At 36.9% G+C, this 24462-nt stretch overlaps 1 protein-coding gene and 1 long non-coding RNA gene across 3 annotated transcripts in view; both read right to left on the bottom strand.

Annotated features, from left to right (window-relative positions):
• GBE1 (1,4-alpha-glucan branching enzyme 1) overlaps positions 1-24462 on the bottom strand; it is a 360857-nt gene that overhangs the window by 47817 nt on the left and 288578 nt on the right. The gene's annotated exons all lie outside the window — the stretch shown is intronic.
• LOC118617360 lies at positions 19268-23320 on the bottom strand. The gene is made up of 3 exons (XR_004956821.1): positions 23306-23320; positions 20419-20482; positions 19268-19320 (listed from the first exon to the last, which is right to left on the bottom strand). It is a non-coding gene; the product is annotated as an uncharacterized LOC118617360 (long non-coding RNA).

The raw sequence follows: 24462 nt of genomic DNA, 5'->3' as shown, positions 1-24462 counted from the left end.
GTTAACATTCACATCAAACATACAACATAATAAAGATGAACAGTCTTTGCCCTGGCCAGGTGGCTCATCGTCCCATTCACCTAAAGGTTGTGGGTTCAAGCCCAGTCAGAGGACATACCTAGGTTGCAGTTTCGATCCCTGGTCAGGGTGTATACCAGAGGCAACCGATCTATGTTTCTCTCTCACATTGATGTCTCTCTCTCTCTCTCCTCTCCCTCCCTAAAACTCAATAAAAGCATACCATCAGGTGAAGATTACAAAAAAAAAAAAGATTAACAATTTTTCTTAATAAGTTATTCTTCAGCACTAAGCACAGATATTTAAAAGGGAAGTATGAAAGGGCAGGAGATAAGATTGGAAAGAAAATCTTCACTTTCATCCTCTGTACTCCATCACTGACAGCAGTTTAATCCAGTCCTGGTGTAATTCCCAGATCAAATGAGTGTTTCTGCAAGAATCAGGCTCTTTCAAGGCACAACTACAGCATTTCTAGGTTTCAGTCTCCCACAGCCTTTCCTCTGTGGTCAGCAACTCTAACTCCCCTAGTAGAGACATTACCTAATTATCAGTTAATCAAAGAACCAAACCATTTCAGTTTGTCCTTGGATGATGTTTCCATCCCTTCAAAGTTCCCTGCACAGCTTAGTTGCCAAGTCTGCCCCCACTGTCAGCTCTGCTTCCTCTCCAGCCACAGGTGCCAAAGAAAAAGAAAAAAAGTTGCACAGCAGCATGATGTCTTGTAGGAAACACTGAACCTTCTCCCCAGTAAGAAGAAAGGTTCTCAGTATTTGCACCTGCCTGCTTCAGTGTCTCCCTTTGCTCTGGGTAACACTGATTTTGAATAAAAAAATAAAAAAGGTATAATTAGAAGGTTATAAATTAGCCTCTTAACTGGCTTGGAAGGCAATTAAAAGGCACAATTCAAAAACCACATAAACATTCACAGTCTTTAAAATAATGGCATTTCAAGTATCATACACAAATCTCCTAGAGAGGTTTGATGTAACAAGCCACCACCACCCTCCTCCATGTAAGTACATTGTAAAATCCTCCTTAGGCTAAATTGTACTCTGTTCTTCCATAAAGGTTACAATTCTAAAGGAGAGAAACAGTTTGGTAAGGAACAACAGTGTGTTAACTTTTGAAAAGTTAATGATGAGGTGATGCAATGAGAAATTTGATTAGTTTTATGTTTAACTTTTGTCATATACAACCACTACTTTTTTAAAGTAGGCCATTTGGAAATGCTTGTCACTACAATTCATCCCTGGATAAGTCAAGTTCCTTTGCTACCTTTGAGCTTTATATTGGGAAATAAACAGACCTTGCTTCAGCCAACAAAAGTCACATAGAATATGATCGTGGCTCATGTTTCCTGCTTCTATATCTTCTCTCCTTAGTCCTTGACACGTAAAGCCTATTTTTACCTCCCGAAATCTTGTCCATTCATTAACAAACAGTTTAGATACCATCTCCTATGTCAGACATATCTCTCTTTTAGTCTGAGACACTTATATTTTTAGCTAGATGAAGTGTTTTTGAGAAAAGACACATTTTCTAACTACCCTTTATGGCTATGCATCTAAGTTTTGTCCAGTAAATACAAGCAGAATTAGGGAAGATTCTTTCAAAAGGGCTGACTCAAGTGGAAGACACTCACCTTCTGTCCTCTTCCCTCTTCCTATGTGAAGAGCGTTCTGGTACTTTGACCTTGACCATCTCGGAAGGGCAGCATTTCAGTTTTGTGCCTTTTACTTTATATAGTGAAATATTTGTACATCACAGATACACAATTAAGTAAATTTAGTGTAATTATACCAAAAGCAAAAACAAAACCTAAGGCTATGACAAATTTCTAAGTAAACTTCCATTCTTCAGGTTGGAAAGTATGTGCAGTGTATGAAATAGTATGAACTATGCTATTACCATGAAACAAATCATTACTTAATTTGAAGTGAACATGATGTGTTACATTTTAAATAGTATAAAGAAAGTTATTTAGAAATATATGCTATAGCTGGTCTAAAGTGTAAAGAAATAGTCAAGAGACTCTAATTACACTTAAAAAAAAAAGATTAAAATAAGCATCCAGGATTATGGCACAATTGTTACTTGGTTCCCTCACAAACTGGCGCATGAATGTACAAAACAGATTTGTCAAAATTGTCCCCAAACTTCTTGAAACTTTTTAAAAAATCATTAAATATGCCAGGTATTTGGAGGGAAAAGAAAAACTTTTAACATTCCAAGTGACAGATGTCAAGACTCATGACTATCTAAGTATTTATAACTTAGCAGACATTCTAAGCCAGCATCCAGAAATACATACCTATTTACTTTAACATTATTCCCAGATCCATTAAAAAAGAGAAAACACTTTTTCTCTTTATTGTGGGAGCACAGAATGGAAATATACTAAGAAGCTAAACTCTACTAAATGACTTTATATAACTGCAAATTCTATTGCACAGTTTTTTGCTTTCAAGTAATTTTCTGACCATAAATTAGTCCAGTGTTCAGTAAATAACTTATTTTATAAAAATAAGAAAATAGGCAAAATTATGTACCATGCAGTGGAGGAAGAATCGGATATAGATACAAAAGACATGGATTTTATGACTCAGTATGTCACTTAAAGTACGTAACTGAAAGCCGAGTCACTTTCCCTTATTGGTAATATAGTAAGAACTTATATTTGTCAAACACTTGTCACATGCAGAGCATCATTCCAAACTCATAACTAAATATTTTCATTCTTACAAGTGCCCATTCAAATAAGTATCACTGTAATCTCCATTTCTCAGATGATGAAGGTGGGGCACAGAAAGACTAGGTAATGTACCAAAGATGATACAGTTAAGAAGCAAAGCCACCAGGATTGGGATCTAGGCAGATGTCCCCAGATCTAAACTCTTGTCCACTGTTACACTGTCTCAGAATGAAAATTATAATAAGGATGCTAACTTTGTATGTTGGTTTGCAGTAAGGGAAATTACCCAGGCAAAAATGCCCTATTACAAAATCCTAAACAAATGCAATATACACAGAAAAATATGAGGGAAGGTATATAGGGAAAAAGACATAAAAAATAAGAATGCTGTGGCATCTAAAGGCAGAGAATGTCCCGCCCATGGGCCATATAAGGCCTTGGAAATCAATACCAGCTAACATCACACACCTCACTAAATTAGCCTGACCAAATATAGCAGGCTAATTTTTAAGTTGATAATTTTGTATGGCTCTTGAATGATGTTATAAATATCCAAATGGCCCTTGGCAGAAAAAGGTTCCACCCCCTTAAAAGGAAGGAGCGATTGAAATGACTCAAAGTCAGCCTTTGGAATAGAGATGATGGCAAAAATAATTTTAAAAGCATCACAATTTGTAGGGAGGATGATTTCAGTTTTGGATGCAGTGACTCTGAGGAGTCAGCGACATTCCACATGGAGATCTCAGGCAGGCAACTTCAAAATTATGTTTGCTGTTTAGAGCAAAAGGTTGGATGGTGGGATGTGGATTTGAGACTTATCTACATTAGAGAGATGGCCAAAGTCTAAGAGGAGACTAGCTTTCTGAGAAAGAAAGAGTATGGAAGAAGGAAGAGAGGCCCAGACCAGCACCTGAGGAAAATGTACACAGTGGGAGAGATGAGAGAAAAAGGAGACTGTGAAGAGATCGCAGAACCATGAGCGATAGAACGAGGAAGGGAGGGAAGGAAAACAGGAGGAAAGTCAAACTGAACAAGGGGATCAGGAGCGTTCCGGAGTGGGTGCAGAGACCTGCAAGTTCATGTTGACCGATGGAAAGTAGAGTTTTCTAACTGTCGAGAGGGCAGCAGGAAACCCACAAGGGTTGAGCGGTGACTAGAGTATGGAAAAGCAGGGTTAGCACACAGAATTACATAATGAAGTTTGGCAATGTATAGGAAAATCAATAAAATATAAGTGGCTTTACAGGTTAGTAAACTGGTTCTCAATTTGTAAAATGTACATTTTAGCAATATTTAAAAATTTTGAAGTATTTCCTCATATTCATTTCCTAGTAATTTTATTATAATAATCAAAATAATTAAAACACAGGTGTTTCAAAATCATGGTGAAAAGAACTATCTCCTGTCCAGGGCCTGCTGTGGCTATTTCATGTTTAGCCACACAATAAAAGGAGACATTTATTGTTCATTTAATGATTTAAAAACAAAACAGCTTAGGTATCACTAACATATATCAAGTTGTAGAAGACATACTGCTTGGTATAAAATATTTCATGCTAAGGGTCAGAAAACAGAAAAAATTTCTGCTATTTTTTATAATTTAAAAATTTTGTTTTTTTACATGTAAGTCATAATAATTATATCTGCCTCTTCCAAACAATCTTTCCAAGACAAAACAAGATACCACTTATAAAATATTCCTGAATCATAAGGAAACAAGGGTTTTGAGTATCCAAGGTTACAAAGATAGAAGCTTTACTTTAAGGAAACAAAACTGTTTATACAAATGAATTTAATTATATTACATTGCTAATGTGAATAATGGTTATATTTCCTTATTCAAGAAAATAATTTTCATAATATGCATACCAAAATATAGAAATATTAGAACTTTTTCCAATTTAAATATGTACCTTAGAGTCAACTGATTAAAAATGAACAAATATCCTTCCCTTTAATTGAAAATATGACAGGTGTCCAGAGGAAGAAAATTAGAATTTAAAAGTTTCAGCTCTTTATCTCAAGTGGTCTGGCCTTTGATGTTCTATTTGCTCGGGCAACTCTTGCCCTCATTTAGTTGGGGGCAGTGTGTATTAGCAAGGGAAGGAGAAAAGAGTGAAGAAGAATGAAAGAACTAAGTTGGAAGTAGGCTGGCGGTCTCAGAAGACTGTTTTTCACTTTCAAAACAAAAGTTAAGTCTGTTCATTTTTAGCTACTTGAGAAATATTTTCCAAGAGGATATGAACTCTTATCAATACCACTGTTAGGAAGAATATGAGGCCAGAGACTTTGCTTTATTTTACACAATAAAATACTTATTTAGTTACATGGAGTGGCTAAGCTAGGACATAAATCTTATCTGTCTATTCTCAAAGTAGAATCTACATATCAAACCAGAATCTGAAATGATCATCCTTGAGATACTATTTTGAGATAAACAGAATCAAGTGGGCAACACCTGACTAGAGGATCCAAAAGTGATAATAAATGATAGTGTTTTTTTCTCAATATTCGGGTCCTCACCCACTGCCACCTACTCCACACACACTCTGGAGCCTTTTCAGACTTATTTCCTAATTGCTTCCATCCCATGAAATTTAAGTGCTACCGCTCTACAACATATGTATTTGTATACTGCCATGCTCTGGAGAGCAATAACTACTGTTGCATCTATGATTTTTTTTTACCCTCCCTAAACAATCTACTTTCACTCCCACCAGTGGTGCTATCATGACAATGCAGAAATAAGGCGTTTATGAAACCATGAAGATATGCACACCGCTCGTGGGAGCACACATTTTGCTCTATGTATAGATAGTACATGCTGTCTGCATCAGGTTAGTCAAGGAATTGTTTGCCTGCACATCTTATAAAGGGAGCCTACCTGGTCCATGTGATCATTGCCCTGGCCCCTAGATTCTGGTCCCATCATGCTCTCTTTAGGAGCTATCAGAAAAGTCTAGCTCCAGAAATGTTGGGATTGACGAAACAAATATCTGAATAGTAGCTTCTTTCCAACTTTGCAAGTAAAATGACATATTTGACTACTTTAATAAATATAATGCCTTTTGAAAAGTCAACAAATGGATTTTTCAAAATGTTCCAGGGTTGTAAATATTTATTTGTTCAACATGCAATAAAGTTCTTGTGTCATACTATTTTAAAGTCATAATAGGCATAAAATAAACTGATCTTAAAAATATTTTAAGTGCACAGCATTTTTATAGAATGAAGGAAAAGAAAACATAGAATGTGAAATGAATTAAGCACATAATATAATTAATATTTTTATTAAATATACAAATACATTAACATAATCCAAAATATCTGAATGTTTTCTTGTTTGTGGAAAGGCTAACTACAATGGAAGAAAGGAGAGACTATAAAAAGGACTCAGTATAACATGATGTATTACTACCCACCTGATCCATTTGTTATCAACATGAAATTTATCTCATGACCCATCCATAATGAAGCATAATGTACTTATGATTAAACTATTGAAAAGGGGAGGTTCATCTTGAATTTCAAACTTTTATTTCTGTCATCTCATCTTTTCATCTCAAAATGGTCATCTCAGCACATCTCTCAATGAAACCTCAGAATGACAGTGGGTTTGTGCATGTTGGTGACTCTCAAACACCTATCATTTGTTTTTATTGAAAGTAATTCAGACTTTATAGGGGTCAAGATGGTGGCGTAGGGAAACACAGTATCACTTCCTCCCACAATCACACAAAATTACAACCAAACTACAGAACAACCATCATTCAGAACCGCTTGAAATCTGGCTGAATGGAAGTCTTACAACTAGGGAAATAAAAAGGCCATATAAAAACTGGCAGGAGGAGTGGAGGAGCAGACAGGCTGGTCCCACACCCAAAATGATGGGTAAAAATCAGTAGGGATATCTTGGCTGTAGAGGTCCCTCCTGAGGAGTGAGGGGTCCCAGCCCCACACCAGACCTTTCAGCCCAACGCTCCAGTGCCAGGAAAATAAAATCCTGTAGCTGGGTCTGTGGTTGAGTGAAAAAGGTGAAGGGATTTAGAAGTACAAATTAGTAGCTATAGTGTAGTCATTGGAGTGTAAAGTGCAGCTTAGGGAATATAGCCAATAATATTCTAATAACTATGTATTGTCCGATGGTCACTTAGTATGTTTTATAGTGTCTAATCACTGGGGTGTACACCTAACACTAACATAATATTGTATGTCAACTATAATTGAAAAATAAAAAATGATTTTAAAAAAGTACTTTATAGCCCTGGCAGGTGTGCTCAGTGGTCAGGGGAAAAAAGTAATTCATAGGGGTCTATAGGACAATGGTGTACTGGTGCAAGTTGCAAAGCTGGTTCTGGTTATTTTTCTCAAGCTATAAAATTCCTGTATCAAAACTGAAAGTTGACTTATATTTTTAAGGTTAACAGTGCAAGCTTGTTAATTAATTGTCAATGAATTTTCTAAATGTATTTTAAAGGAGAAATACATATTGCACTATAGGCATTTCTACAATATATTTATGAACTGTATGCTTTAAAAGTTAGCCCTGGCCGGTTTGGCTCAGCGGTTAGAGCGTCAGCCTGCGGTCCGGAGAGACCCGGGTTCGGTTCCCGCTAAGGGCACGTACCTTGGTTGCAGTTTGTCCCCAGCCCTGGTTGGGTCGTGTGGGTGGCAACCACTCGATGTGTCGCTTTCACGTCGATGTTTCTCTCTCTCTCCCACTCACTCTATCTGAACAAAATATCGAAAAATGTCCTCGGGTGAGGATAAAAAATTAAATAAATAAATAAATAAAAGTTATATCACTATTCTTTTATATTTGTAATTTATGCTTCCATGGGTACAACTTACTTTAAGAAACTTAATTATATGAAAAGGTTCTCAACAAAGATGAATCAGGTGGAAATTCTTTAAAATAGCACATTTTTCAACTGCACCAAAAGTTGTTCACTTTACAAATTCTAAATTAAAGTTTTACAAGTGACAGTTACTAAATAATGTGAGTTATACAGGTATTGCTCACTTTTCAAAATCTCTAGTTATGCCATTTTGCTTTTATAAAAGACCTATATTCGTACCTGTTTTTACAAACTGAATCAAAAGAGGGTTTTCTATTCTACATAGAGACAAACACAAAAACAGCGTTCAGGTTTGCTGTGCCATCAGTGAGTTGTTACACAGGCAGAGAGCACCCTGAGCCGCAGGAGTGGCGCCACCAAGCCCCTTCCCCTGGAACTACACTCAGCATCTCAGCATCAAGCAGTCAAAGCTTTGAACTATGTCTATGAGCATCTATGCTTAATACTGATTTATTCTGTGCATCTGTTAGCAAGATGTGTCCTCAGGTATCAGAAAATTCTGAGAGATCATAAGGGTATTACGCTTAGTATAATATTAGACATAACTGAGTATATTTAGTATACTTTGGCAGGTTACTTTTTGTGTCTGGGAATGCCCAGCAATTTTTCCATATATATTAACGGTAACTGATTCTTTGCTTTATGGCATTCTAGTTTATGGAAAGTTTTATAGGAACACTCTACTTTTGGAAAGCTGGGGAAACCTGTACCTGTTCTACCTTATATTTTAAAACTGCTTAAATCAAGTACCTGGATCATTTTTAAGCTATAAAATAAAATGCAGAGAGAGTCATTCAAACTTGCACATTCAAAGAAACACGTTCCTTATATGATCCACATTGGGGGGAAAATGGTATTCAAGTACTTGATTATTTAGGATATAAATATGCAGTAAAAAATAGCTTACCTAAATAATATAATTTGTACTGAATAACTCAGGTATCATTAACAGTTAAATATCTTTTTAATTTGAGTTAGTAATCAAAGGGATCCTAGCATTCATATCCCCATAAAGTGGCAATTTTATTTTCCTCATAATCTTCCAAAAACTAGTTTAAAAATAAAGTAAATGATTTTGAACCCATCCACAGGGGATATATACAATTTATTCATTGATGTGTGGGAGTAATTTAGACCTAGAGTTTTAAAGAATTCTGGTGGCAGATCTTGCAGTGCTATATTTACTTTGAGGTGACTGTCCCCTTAAATCTATCTTTCACATTTTTATTTTTTTAATATGTTTTTATTGATTTCAGAGAGAGAGGGGGAGGGAGGGAGGGAGGGAGGGAGGGAGAGAGAGAGAGAGAGAGAGAGAGAGAGAGAGAGAGAGAAACATTGATGATGAGGGAAACATCAATCACTTGGCTGCCTCCTGCACACCCCCTACTGGGGATCGAGCCCACAACACCAACATGTGCTATGACCAGGAACGAACAGGAGATCATCTGGTACATAGGTCCACGTTCAACCCCTGAGCCACACCCGCTGGACTATCTTTCACATTTTCAGTCGCGTAACATATCTAAACTGTGTATCTGTGTCAATCCCTATGAGCCTTTCAACAGCCTTTTATGACCTGGCCTCTGCTCCTGTCTTCAACTTTCTCTCTCATCATTTATGTTCTAAGTTCATCAGCCCCTCATTCTGTTTCACCTTAGCATTGCTTAGCCATCTTCGCAGGGAGGGATGCTCACAGAGGATGAGGGTACATAAGACAGGGACACTTCACACTTAACCACTCCTTTCCCAGCAAGCCTTCCCAGATGGCCCACCATTTCCTCCACTGGCCATCCGAGTCCATTGTTCGTCCTTCAGGTACTCACAGTGCTCTATGCAGATCTCAAAGGTGACATTTACCACCTAACACTTTCACATCTATCTAGCATTTCTGTCTCCTTCCTGGACAGTGGCCTCCTTGAGCTAACGATGGCTACATTTTCTCTCATTACCCAGCTCAGTGGCTGGCGCCTGACTCAGCAGCAGGTGCTGAATCACTGTAGGATGAAGTAAGCAAAGGTGCTAAATCACTGTAGGATGAAGTAAGCAAAGGTGCTGAATCACTGTAGGATGAAGTAAGCAAAGGTGCTGAATCACTGTAGGATGAAGTAAGCAAAGGTGCTGAATCACTGTAGGATGAAGTAAGCAAATGGGGCTAACAAGTAATTTGTGGGACAAACTCAAAATTTTGAAACAAGTTACTTTCTCCCGTCTTTGTTTTATAGATTACCACACAATATGAAATCTAATTTGTTTCCTTCTTTCATTCACCTCGTCTATAGGGACGTTTATAGTTAGAGATTTGCCCATGCCACTGCCAGCATTCATTTCAGGTGAAACAGTAATACTGGCCTACATGAGGTAGTGTGTTTTGGAGGTACACAAAGCTGGGTTTAAACCCTGGCACCTGTATTAATCTAAACAAGACACTTAAAATGTTCATTTTCCTTAGGTATAAAATGAAGGTAATCATTCCTAACTCTCAGGGTTGCAATCTAGGCTTAAACAGCGTATTATATGTACAGCACTTAGTATGCTGCCTTGCTCGAGGTAGAGATTCAAGATATTGTAGCTATTGTTATAATAATACTATGATCAAAGACTGTTAAATTAAGACAAGTCACCCAAATACTCTGTATTTCCCCTCAAAGAAAATTTATTCCCAAAGCAAAACCTATGTCTCTCTTGTGAGAAAAAACAACAACTATATGTTCCAAAGAATTTAGAAAATATCTCTCTATGATTAACTGAGATTAGTATGTATGGTTCACTTTCTTGCTTTGTTCGGGGGTGGGGGAGTGCAAGCTGGGAGTGAAGGGGTAATGACTCAGATAATGATCTAAAGTTTACAGCAGAAAATTTACCTTCTAAATTTGAAGTCTCCTATGGGCAAGTTCCTCAGGAGAAAGGTTGTCAGAGCAGAATATATGAGTTTAGAGCATTCACTACCACATGTCAAGAGATGCCAGCCAGATAGCTCACCAGCTATACATTGTCTGATTATAAGGATCTTTACAGCATCCTTGAATAACATTAGAAGAGACAGCCATTCAGCCTATGAAATAAGTTTCTAATCAATTATTTTTAGGAAGAAAGATCTGTGGGTTTCTTGGAAATCTATGGAAGGTTCTAAGAGGGTATAAGTCAAATAACAAGACTTACTACATAGTAAGACTGGAGAGGAGAAAATTAGCAAAGGTGAGAAATTATTCAAGAGCCTGACACCACAGCAGAAATATAGTGAAGTATGAAGAAAACTCATGCTGTGGGACAAGTCAGGAAGAGGGAATGCTGTAAATGTTATTCATTTACTGCAGCTCATTTAGGCAGATTCAACCAATGAGGTTATGACTCAGGTGGGTCTCTGAAATTGGATCAAAGAGGTTTAATTGAAGGTGTAACACTAAAGTAAAAATTCAGAGCTAGGGATAATGCTCATGGTATATTAATTGATCTTTGTTCACATCTAGGATAGCATCCTATTTTTTTTTTCTCCTTAAGAAGATGAGCAATTTGGTGGAGGATCCTGGACCTAGCTGACACCCTGAATGTAGAAGAATCTTTTATGGGACACTGAAGCTCATGGTTAAGAAACAAAGCTTTGGAGTTCTTCCAAAATGCTAGGAAATAAAGTACAAACAGGGTTTGATGAAATTTCTATATTTCTAAGTAATGTTAAAGTACATATTACCACCATTCTATAAATTCAACCGTCTAAACTCAACACTGGAGCTAAAGAGGTTTATACACTATGAGTCTCTTTATAATCCAGGGTTATGTGGATAGTGAGTACACACACACACACACACACACACACACACACAGTATGTGTAATAGCCTAAGAGCAAGAACTCCAGACATTAATTTTAGAAACAATTATGATTTTTTCACTGAGACTTATTGTAAGACCCATGCCCACTTTGTGGTTTTGCTAGAATAGGAAATCTGCTACAAAGCCTCCAAGTTAAATTTTCTATTTCTGATAATCTCATCTTGAAGAGATAAAGGTGAAAAGAAAATCAGATGCTTTCTGTGCACAGAAATTTTCTTTCTCTGTGATCATACACTTTCTCCAGGAGAAAGGTCAATGCCTTAGATAGTAGATTTCGGTATAAAACCCACTTACAACATATGAGGGTTGACACTGGACTAGTTAGCAAGCCTACAAGGAAAAATAATTTTATTTTCCCAGCAAATTTCTTTAATGAAAATTGTAATAATTAATATCTCCACTTTTTTGACAGGTTTTTTTTTTTTTTTTAATCCTCACCCGAGGACATTTTTCCATTTTTTGTTCAGATAGAGTGGGAGGGAGAGAGAGGAAGAGAGAGAGAGAGAAACATCGATGTGAAGGGACACATTGAGTGGCTGCCACCCGCACGACCAACCAGGGCCAGGGACCAACTGCAACCGAGTTGACAGGGTTTTATAGAAACAAATCAAAGAGAGAAAATTTCCTGTTTCTGGTATAAAAGGCAAAGGACCAGACCTCGCTAAGGTGGAGGCAAACTGGGGAGCTGCACTAGGTCGCATCCTATTGCTTCAAATATTTCTATGGAAATTCAGGAGTGTAGCCCAGGTAGAGTAGTTCAGGAGTCATTAACTCCAGCCCCATTAACAACCACACATGTCCCAAAAGAAGAAAGCAGGGGCTATATACGTTATCCTACCCTGAGACCAAGGCTTAAAAGAATTAAGGGGATTCCACAATGGCAGCAGAGTAAATGAAAACTACACAGACCATCTCCCAGGACCAAACTGAAATTACAACTAAAATAAAGACAAATTGTCAAAAAACAAAGCAACAGAAAAGCAGATGGAGAGGATCCATATAACCAGGGACAGAAAAAGGACACTGAATCAAGCTGAATAGGGTCTGCAGAGGTGAGAGAGGGCAGGCTAGGAGCCCAGGGAAAGCAGCTGTTATAGCTGTGAGCAGTTCCCTTGGGGTTAAAATCCCAAGCAGGCTCCACAGCGCAGAGGGCTGGTACAGAGCACTAAATTAGATAAAGCCACTCACTTTGGGCTCTGGCTGAGGGAGGATGGACTGGTCTGGAACTGTGTTGAGAGACTCGGGATTTGAAGGACATTGAAAGTTTTTGTTGAATCACACCTTCACAGGACAGTAGACATCTTACTCAAAGAGCCCCTTCCCAGAGCCCCAGGGAGAAGCAACAACCTCTCCCTCAGAAATGTAACACCACCAGCTGGGCCAGATAAATGCAAATTGAGGCTCATTAACAACCAGCATCTGCCACATTTTCTGAAAAGCCTCTTACCCTGAACACCTAAGGGAGTTTTTCATTCAGTTTAGAACTACAACCCAAGGCTCATCAAGTAACTGAGACTAATAGCCTCTAGGCAAAAAGCTAGAGGATAACTGAATCATTCCTGGGCTTGCAAATCTATTCAGGGAAGTAAGACTTGACAGTGATAAATAACGTGGGTCCTCCCACACTCATATAAACTCAGCAGAAGGAGCTACAACCAGTGGAACACAAACACCCACAAGAAAATTTGGCAGGCTCCAAAACCCACTAAGAGAGCCAAAATGGTGAAACAAAGAAACAACCCCAAATGAAAGAATAAAAGAACTCTACTGAAGATGAGATAAATGAAATGCTGTTAAGCAAATTATCAAAAGTAGAGGTCAGAGCAATGACAATGAGGAAGCTCACCACCATGAGTAAAGAGCTCAACATCATGAGTAAAGATATAGAAACATTGAAAACCAACCAATTGGAAATGAAGAATGACATAGCAGAAATAGAAAACATATTGGAAGAAATAACCAGCAGAGTAGAGGAAGCTGAGGACCAGATCAGTTAAGTAGAAGACAGGGTAGAAAAAAAATTACCCAATCAGAAAACCAAAAACCAACCAACCAACCAACCAACCAACCAACAAACAAACAAAAAACAGGAAGACAGCTTTAAAGAACTGTGGGAAAACTGGAAAAGTAACACCATTCACATCACAGAAGTTAAAGAATATATTTGAAGAAACAGTGACAGAAAACTTTCCTAATTTGGTGAAGACAGAAGGCATTCAAGTTCAAGAAGCACAGAGAGCCCCAAGAAAGAAGAACCCAAACAGGCCCACATTAAGACACAGTAATTAAAATGCTAAAAATTAAAGACAAAAAGAGAATCCTAAAGGCAACAAGAGATAAGCAACAGGTAACCTACAAAGAAACCCCATAAGCCTATTAGCTGACTTCTCAAGAGAAACATTACAGGCCAGAAGGGAATGGCATGAAGTACTCCAGGAAATGAAAAACAAGGATCTGAATCCAAGATTACTTTATCCAGCAAGGCTATCCTTCAAAATAGAAGGTGAAATAAAGAGCTTCTAGACAAAAGAAGGCTAAGGGAATATATTAGCACCAAACCAGCACTGCAATGTTAAAAGGGCTGCTGTAAGTAGTAGAAGAAATAGGAAGAAAAATATAACCACAATAAACAAAAATGGTGATAAATTAGTACATATCAATAATTACCTTAAATGTAAATGAATTGAATGTTCCAATCAAAACACACAATATATATGATTCATATATATGTTGTTTACAAGGACCCACCTAACAACAAAAGACTCACATAGGTTGAAAGTAAAGAAATGGAAAAAAATCTTCCAGGCAAACGAAAAGGAAAAAAAAGCTGGGGTAACAATATTCATATCTGATAAAGCAGACTTCAAAATGAAGGCCATAACTAGAGACAAAAAAAGGCCACTACATCATATTGAAAGGATCTATCCAACAGAAAGATATAACCTTGATAAACATATATGCACCAAATATAGTAGCAGCAAAATATATTAAAAATCTTCTGGAGGACTTCAAAGGAGAAATTGACAGCAATACAATCATATCACGGGACTTCAACACCCTGTTGACATTATTAGATAGATTCTCAAGATGAAAAATTAACAAGAAAACAGATACTCTAAATGATGCACTAGATCAAATGGATTTAATAGATATCTACAGAGAATTACACCTCAAAACTGCAGAATTCACATTCTTCTCAAGTGCACATAGGACATTCTCAAAGACAGACCACATGTTAGGGCACAAACTAAGTCTCTACAAGTTCAAGAAGTTTGAAATCATATCAAGCATCTTCTTAGATCACAATGGCATGAAACTAGAAATCAATTGCAACAAAAACACACAAAGACATTTGAACACATGAAGGCTAACTAGCATGTTATTAAACAATGAATGGGTTACCAAGGATATTAAGAAAGAAATGTAAAGCTTCCTGGAAACCAATGAAAATGAACACAGAACAACACAAAATCTATGGGATGCAATGAAAGCAGTCCTGAGGGGGATGTTCATAGCACTACAGGCCTACCTCATGAAACAAGAAAAATTTCTAATTGACCATCTAACCTCACAACGTAAAGAACTAGAAAGCAAAAAAAAAAAAAAAGAAGAAAGAAAAAAAGAAAGAAAACTTCAGAGCAAGGAGAAGGAAAAAAAATAGTAAAGATCAGAGCAGAAATAAATGACATAGAGACTTAAAAAACAATTCAAAACATCAATAAAACAAAGAGCTGGTTCTTTGAAAAGATAAACAAGATTGATGGACCCTTAGTTAGACTCACCAAGAAACGAAGAGAGAGGACTTAAATAAACAAAATCAGAAATGAAAGAAGAGAAGTAACAACTGACAACACAGAAATACAAAGGATCGTTAACAAATACTATGAACAATTATATGCCAACAAATTGGACAATCTAGGTGAAATGGACAAATTCCTAGAAACACATAGTCTCCGAAAATTGAACCGGGAAAAGCTAGAAAACTTGAACAGACCAACAAATACAAAGGAAATTGAAGATGTAATCAAGAATCTCCCAGCAAACAAAAGCCCAGGCCCAGACAGCTTCATGGGGGAATTTTACCAAACATTCAAAAAATAACTAACACCTATTCTCCTCAAACTATTCCAAAAGTCAAGAAAAAGGAAGACTTACAAACTCATTTTATGAGGCCAGCATAATTCTAATTCCAAAACCGGATGAAGACTCTACAAAGAAATGAAACTACAGGCCAATATCCCTGATAAACATAGATGCCAAAATCCTGAACAAAATAGTAGCACATCGTATCCAGTAATACATTATAGAATTATTTACCACGACCAAGTGGGATTCATCCAAGGGATGCAAGGCTGGTACAATATTTGCAAATCAATAAATGTGATACACCACATAAACAAAATGAAAGATAAAAAACATTGATGCTGAAAAAGCATTAGACAAAATCCAGCACCCATTTCTGATAAAAATGCTCAGCAATGTGGAAATAGAGGGATTATATCTCGACACAATAAAGGCCATATATGAAAAACCTACAGCCAACTTCATAATCAATGGGCAAAAATTAAAAGCATTTCTCTTAAGAACAGGAACAAGACAGAGATGCCCACTCTTATTTAACATACTACTGGAAGTCTTAGCCACAGCAATCAGATATTAAGAAAAAATAAATGGGATCCAAACTGGAAAGGAGGGAGTGAAACTATCTTTATTCACAGATGAGATGATATTGTATATAGAAAATCCTAAAGACTCCATCAAAAATCTACTAGATTTAACAAATGAATTTGGCAATGTAGCAGGATACAAAATTAACATCAAGAAATTGATAGCATTTTTATATACCAATAATGAATTCACAGACAGAGAAACTAAAAAAAAAAAAAAAAAAATCCCATTTACCATTGTGGCAAAACAATTAAGAAACCTAGGCGTAAACTTAACCAGAGAAGTAAAGGACCTCTTCACAGAAAACTACAGGTCATTGAAAAAAGAAATAGAGGAATATATAAAAAAGTAGAAGCACATACACATACCTTGTTCATGGATTGGAAGAATTAACATAATTAAAATGTCCATACTACCCAAAGTAATCTATAGAGTCAATGCAATCCCCATCAAAATACGACAACATATTTCAGAGAACTAGAAAAAATATTTCAAAAGTTCATATGGAACCAAAAATGATCCTGAATAACCACAGCAGTCTTGAGAAAGCATAAAGTAGAAGAGATAACAATACTGGATATCAGGTTATACTACAAAGTCATTGTAATCAAAATAGCCTGGTACTGGCACAAGAACAGGCAGACAGATCAATGGAACAGAACAGAGAACCCAGAAATTGACCCAAGACATTATTTATGCTCAATTAATATTTGACAGAGGTGGCAAGAGTATATAATGGAGTAAAGACAGCCTCTTTAATAAATGGTGTTGGGAAAATTGGACAGCTACATGCAAAAAAATGAATCTAGACCACCAACTTACACCATACACAAGAATAAACTCAAAATGTATAAAAGTTATATGTGACTTGTAAATCCATAAGAATCCTAGAAGAAAATGTAGGCAACAAAATTTCAGACATCATATGCAGAATTTTCACCGATACATCACCAAGGGTTAGAGAAACAAAGAAAAAAATTAATAAATATGACTGAATCAAACTAAAATGCTTCTGCACAGCAAAAAAAAACACCCAAAAAACAAAAAAACAACCATCAAAATGAAAAGGGAACCTACTATATGGGATCCAAATTGAAAAGGAGGAATTGCCATAGATGCATCAGATAAAATACATAGAGTGCTCACACAACAACAAAAGGAAGACAAAGAACCCACTAACAAAATGGGTAGAGACATAAATAGACACCTCTCCAAAAAGGACAAACAAGCCCTGGCTGGTTTGGCTCAGTGGTTGGAATGTCGGTCTGTGGACCAGAGAGGCCCACGTTCAGTTCCCCCCTAGGGGCAAGTACAAAAAACAAACAAACAAACAAAAAAAAAAAAAAGGAGAAACAAATGGCCAAGAGACATATGAAATAATGTTTGAGGTCACTAATCATCAGAGAGATGCAAGTTAAAATAATTATGAGGTATCACCTCACACCTGCCACAATGGCTGCCATCAACAAATCATCAAATAACAAGTGCTGGCGAGGGAGTGAAGAAAAGGGGACTCTAGTACACTGCTGGTGGAATGCAGACTGGTGCAACCACTAGGGAAAAGAATATGGTGTTTCCTAAAAAAATTAACAATTGATCTGCCATTTGACCCAGTGATCCCACTTCTAGGAATATATCCTAAGAAGCCTGAAACACCAATCAGGAAGAATATATGTACCCCCATGTTCACAGCAGCACTATTTACAATAGCTAAGATCTGGAAACAGTCCAAATGTCCATCAACAGATGGGTGGATAAAAAAGCTGTGGTCATATGTACAATAGAGTACTATGTAGCTGTAAGAAAGAAAGATCTATTATTCTTTGAGACGACATGGAGGGACCTGGAGAACATTATGCTACACAAAATAAGCTAATCAGAGAAAGACAAATACCACTTGATCTCACTTATCTGTGGAATATAATAAACAAAATAAACTGGTGAACAAATATACCCAGAGACATAGAAAGGAGTACGGTTCAGACTGACAGACCTCATAGGAAGGGGTAAGGGGGATGGATGAGATGAACCAAAGAACTTATATGCATGTATGCGTAACCAATGGACATAGACAACAAGGCTTGGGGGGTGGGATGGGGAGGAGTGTGTCTTGGGGGGGAAAGGAGAAACATCTGTATCAAAAATAAATTAATAAAAATTGAGAGAAAAAAAAAAAGAGTTAAGGACAGAGAGGTTCATTTGGTTCTTTATTCCTCTCAACATCCAGATTATTAGATCATTTCCCTATTTGGAAAAGGTGTGACATATTGAATTTGGTCAATGTGAGAGAAAAATGTGGATGTTACATCAGAAATATTTTCCAGTAGGTTAAGCTGAAGTTTCTCTAATGTGACTCTTCTCCCAGGTTATAATCACTGGCATGGGTTTGGAGGTCCTCCTGTGAAAATTAACCTGGCAAAGAGAACATCTCCAGTTCTGATGAGAGTATTTAATTCACGTGGAGAGCAGCACAGGAGGTTCCATCAGCCAGCTCCCAGCGATTCCAGCAGGCTGGATCTGCCTCTGGCCTAAACCTCCATTTCTGCATTTCTTTCCATCTGTGGGTCTCTATGTTGTAACTCCACAAATTAAAATCACTTGGTGGGACTTTTTAGAATATATACTATTGCTGGAGCCTCACGTTCCATGGCTCCAGCTAGAGTGGCTGGTGTAGGGCTCAGACTTCAGTATTTCAAACTCTCCAGGTAATTACAGCAGCACTTCCTTAACTCTTTGCTAATGTCATGCTCATGGTAAGTTCTTATTAAATGCCAGTTACAACTGGTTATTGGTGTGCTGTAAATCAAATCAAGGTCATTACTTTTAAGTCTACTCCATTTAAAATAGATGCTATTTGTGTCTCTGAGAATTTTAACAGGGCTTTGAGCCATTTACAACCGATTCTATTGAGAATTCTGCAGTTTTTCACAGCTCAGTTTTATAGACTTCTACTAGTCATGTTATATTCAGTTACCTTGCCTCAACAAGAGAAAATGCCAAAAGTTAGCACTCCTGTTACAGAGAATGTATTCTGTCTTCCTATAACTTCTTCAATTCCAGCACTTAGCAGGAAGACATTTACCTTTTTATTTTATGCCTATGTATCAGAAAAAATAAGAATTTACAAGTGTGACACCAAACAATCACAGGTGGAAGACTGAAACAGGATTGCACACTTACACCGAAGGGTACTGTAGCTGTCACTCAACGCAGACTGACACTTAGGACAAACTTCACCCGACCATTCCTGTGACCTCAAGGAGAAGGTAACAGATTCATTAAAGAATGTTCCACAGAATTTCAAATGTCAAAATACAATGCAATCATGTTGAGAAACTCCTTCAAAATTAGTAATGGAAATTTCATAATACTGCTGAGAGAGAAAATTGCCAGTTTGCAATTATGCCTCTTTCTCCACAGGTATCCCTCATTACAGAAATGAGGATAACATCAAAGTAATGAGGTTCCTAAACAAGAGAGGAGTGAAACATAGGTGCACATGTTGAGGATCCACATTGTGAACAAAAATAGCTTTCTCTCTATTGTCATGATTTTAGTTTGCTTATAAATAGAGCAAACAAGCCCTGGCCAGTTAGTGTTGGCCTGCGGTCTGGAGAGACCCGGGTTCGGTTCCCGCTAAGGGCATGTACATTGATTGCAGTTTGTCCCCAGCCCTGGATGGGTTGTGCAGGAGGCAACCACTCGATGTGTCCCTTTCACGTTGATGTTTCTCTCTCTCTCTCTCTTCCTCTCTCTCCCTCCCAGTCTATCTGAACAAAAAATGGAAAAAATGTCTTTGGGTAAGGAATTAAAAAAAAAAAAAAAAAAAATAGAGCAAACAATATAAGAAAAGCAGAAGAGGCTTCTGATTTAAATTTTGTCTATTGATAAAAATGTATTTGAAAATGCTTCTCAATGCCAATCAGGAAGACTCCAGGAGAAGTCCCATTTCTAATGGCCTTGTCTGCTCTGGGAAATTCAAGTCCAGCCTCCTGGTCATTTACCGACAGCTGGACTTCCCACATACTGCCCTTCTGTCCCAGCTGCCCTTCTACATCCTCTCCCTGTGCCCTCTTCAATTTCTGTCTGATAATCAGAAAAGTTTTCTGTATCTTTCACATCCTCTTGGAATTCTCTCTTTACTTCCTACCCTCAAAAATTACCTGGAAATAAATACTACACACACACACACACACACACACACACTTAAATTCCCAAACTCAGGCTATGACCAAGACCAATCAATCATCAATCACAAATTCTAAGTATTTTTTGTAACACCCCAGGTCATTTCAATGTGTAATTTTGAGAACCAGTGATTCATCGGCTCTTTATCAGTTATATTCTCATACTTCAAAAATCTTTTCCTCTTCATGACAGATTCCTGGCAACACTCCAACCTTGATCAACCATGGCCTTTCAAAAAAAAAAAAAAAAAGTCACACAACCAAAAGGCTGATTCAACTTATAGTCTTGATTATAAATCTCAAATAAGCATTCAGTATTACCTAGTTATCCTACTATGGTTCTCTAGTATTTTTACACCTGGAGATGTCTATTTCATGCTTCTGTTTTTTTTCCTCAAAGCCTCTTACTCCTTCCACTCTCAAATGATGACCTCACTTAGCATATACAAGCTACTAAATATGAACACCTTTGCCTTCACACAGGTCCACTTACAACCGACCTGCATCTGTATCCAGAAACTGACTCAGAAACAGTAAGTGTAACTCAAATACATAAATGAATGAGCAAACAAATCAATGACTCCCACTGATTCCCGATTATTTCTGACACTTCAGTTTATGTGCTAACATTTGATGTCATAAGGTATGTTCATGTATTTTATAATTACTACATGAGTTTTTCATTTTCTGGACTACTGTGCTATATTATAGTAGTGATAGATTATTAGTTTATTGATTTAATGCTGCTAGTTCAGTATATTTTAAATGAGAAATTTAAATCATTTATATTTTGAGATAGACCCAGAGAGTTATAGGCAGCATTAAAATTTCAAATCGAATAAAGGTATACTCAATTAGAAAATGTAACACTATAATCACCAAGAGGAAGAAGAAAAATGACAACTGAGAAAGCAAAGCTTCTATTGCAAGAATAATTCTTACTTTAGCTCAAAGGCTTCCTGAACGAGTGGAATGTGAACATGATAGCACTTGAAGTGACTCAGGTCCCTCTGCAGTTGCATCTCAAGCTCCATGCGATGCAACTAAAGAGGGTGAAGTCAGAGTGGGGGAGGGGCCAACAAGTTCTCTGAAGCAGAGCTGGAGGCAAGGCTGGGGAGACTGTAGCCCTCACCAAGAAACAAAACAAACAAACAAAAAACAACGAAAACCTGAAGAAAAACAATATTGTTTAAAACAATTCTCTTAAAGTTAAGTTTGATTACAAGGAGCTTCTGAAAGGACAGAAAATTTTCACAAAAAGAGACTTGCAAATCAATGATGACATTTTAATGTACTTTATTATTTTAAATTCACATTTTAAAAAACTATTCATATTATTTCCTTTTCAAATTTATGACTAAATTTTCATTATTTTGTTTGAATAGCTAATTCTTAAAATTACATCCTACTTTGTCAATATTTTAAATTAGCAAGATATGTGCTTGATACTTAGATTTTAGTTTATGTTTGTATGTTAATATTTTAAATAAATACAATACTTAGTTTCTTCTCTTTTTCTACAATTCTAAACAGTCTTTTCTCAAAACTTATCTTTACTATTGAAAATATTACAGATGCCCCTCCCCCCTTTCAATCGGACAACCTCCATGGCCTTCACCTCACTATTCTAAGTATCAATGGGTTATGCATGTAAATTCTTTGGTTAATCTCTTCCCACCCCACCCCTTGTCTGAGGTTTGTCAGTCTGTTACATGTTTCCATGTCAGTGGAACTACTTTGTTTGTCAGTTTATTTTGTTCATTAGATTTCACATATAAGTGAGATTATGTGATACTTGTCTGTCTCTGACTGGCTTATTTTGATTAGCATCATCTCTCCAGGCCCCTCCATGCTGTCTCAAAGAAACTATTATCAATGCAATTATTTTGGTATTATATGGAATTATTACTGCAATGATCAGTATTAGCGTTTTTTTTCCAAGTAATTAGGATCATTAGGCATGGCAACCCACTAGCCTGACTGCCCAGCCTCTTAGAACAATTCCTGAGGAGTCACAATATGAGGCCATAAAACCACACCTTCTGCCTCAGAGAAGTGGATTAGAAAAGTTTAACATTTCCAGGACACAAGAAAACCACTGGAAAACTGGGCAAAATATAGTCCTATCCTCGCTTTCTTCTTCCAATTGTTTTAGCGTTTATCTACATGCAAGTAACATATATTCATTGAGGTCACCCTATCTGTAAAGCAGATTCTTTTCATCTTATATTTAACTATCAATTAAACATTCTTAAACAATCAATGGTTATAAGAAGATGCAAAGGCACACCCATATAGATTACTATCACACACTTTATTTTTCTAATCTGTATCCTTTTAGTTATACTGTTAATAGAGAAAAAAAATAAACCATCAGGTCTTTCTCACTGAAGAGTTTATGATTTTTATTTATTTTTAATAATTTAATTTTTTAATTTTCGAAAGTATTACAGATGTCCTCCCTTTTTCCCCATTGATGATATTTTAAAGTGGCTGAAAAACCACATTTTTCATTAAACTTGCCAATCAGTGGATGCTCTCTAAAATAATTTCCTTAGGTACCAGTTTTTCCTTTTATTTGAAGTTTAAGATTCTCAACTGACTTGGATCTCACCCTATTTCTCAAGTCCTGCTCCAGCTGAAAGCTTTACAGATGTCATCACATGGCTTCCTTCGCCCTTCCGGTGCAGGCTCGGCTGGCTGACGCAGCTCACATTTCACCAGCAAGCTCCTAACCTAGTTTTGACATATCAACATAACATTCTCTGCTGATCTCCATCCCTCTATCCAGTGCACGTACTACTATAATGGTGCTTGTCTCCTTACTTGTCTGTATTTCCTTTCAACTTTTGAGACCTTGAGGGAAGAACTATTTCCACCTTGGAATATCCACCACTTAGCAATGGCTGGTACCTAGCAGATACATATAAATGTCTGAAGCATGAAGGGATTTTATAAATTGTGTTAAACCACATTCTAGAATGTGTTATGAATATATTAAATTTACAGTTTAATTGATACATATCTCACTGACTTTTTAAATTGAACTCACCTATGTCAATCTACATTCTCTCTCTCTCTCCTCTTCTCTGAATTCTGTGCACAGGTATGCAAAAAAAAAAAAAAATGTTAAGTTGTATCCACTATGAAAGCAATTCCTGCACAGACACCATGTAAGATGATACATAATAAATAGTAAGTGATCAACATGACATTAGCATACCCTAGAAATAAAAAGTAACAACCCTGCAGGTGTGGCTCAGTTGGTTGAGGAACATCCCATGCACTAAAAGGTTGCGAGTTCGATTTTGGGTCAGGGCACATGCAGGGGCTCGATCTCTAGAAGGAGGAGGCAGCCATGTTTCTCTCTCTTTCGCCCCCTCACTTCTTCTCGCTCTCTAAAATCAATAAAACATATTTTTACAAAAGTAATTGAGGCAGCTCTCAGATCCCTCATATGTGAAAGCTAACTAAATAAGGTGTTTTCACAGCAACATTCAGTAAATGTCACTATGAATTAAACACAAAAATCATATTTACTCTTAGTGAGACTGACTGCAGAAATGACTTAATTTATCACATAATATCAACTGGGAAAAGGTTATTTTATTTTTAGTGAAAAATTATTACCTTTCTGGTATTTTATTTTATTAATTATTTTGAGAGAGAAAGAAAGATAGAGAGAAACATTGATAAGAGAGAAACATGGCTTGGCTGCCTTCTGCACACCCCACTGGGGATTGAACTTGCAACCTAGGCATGTGCCCTGACTAGGAATCAAACCAGTAACCTCTTGGTGCATGGGATGATGCCCAACTAATGAAGCCACATTGGCCAGGGTTACCTTTCTGATATTTTAAAGAGGAAATAAAGAAAATATTTTAAGAAATTTTTCTTGTAAACAATTTATCATCAGACAAGATCCAAAAGAAACCCTCTTAGAGGGACTTGGAACATCAGCATTCAGGACTCATATTAAATGGAACTAATAATATTAAAAATAGTAATTGTAAATTTAATTTTAAATTAAACTCATATTTAAAATGAAGTTAACTATGATCTCTGTGTCTGGTTATATTCTGAAGCCTGTCTATGTATTAAATCAAATCACCTTCAAAACACACCTCTGAGGCAGGCACTACATTTTAACCAGTGAGCACATGAAGGCACAAGTGATACTGCATCTTACCCAGTCGCACAGGTCAAAAG

The sequence above is a fragment of the Molossus molossus genome, unplaced genomic scaffold, assembly GCF_014108415.1.
Source record: "Molossus molossus isolate mMolMol1 unplaced genomic scaffold, mMolMol1.p scaffold_m16_p_5, whole genome shotgun sequence".
NCBI classification, from domain to species: domain Eukaryota; kingdom Metazoa; phylum Chordata; class Mammalia; order Chiroptera; family Molossidae; genus Molossus; species Molossus molossus.
The sequence above is the reverse complement of the archived record's forward strand: the minus strand, read 5'-3'. Positions and strand labels throughout refer to the sequence as shown.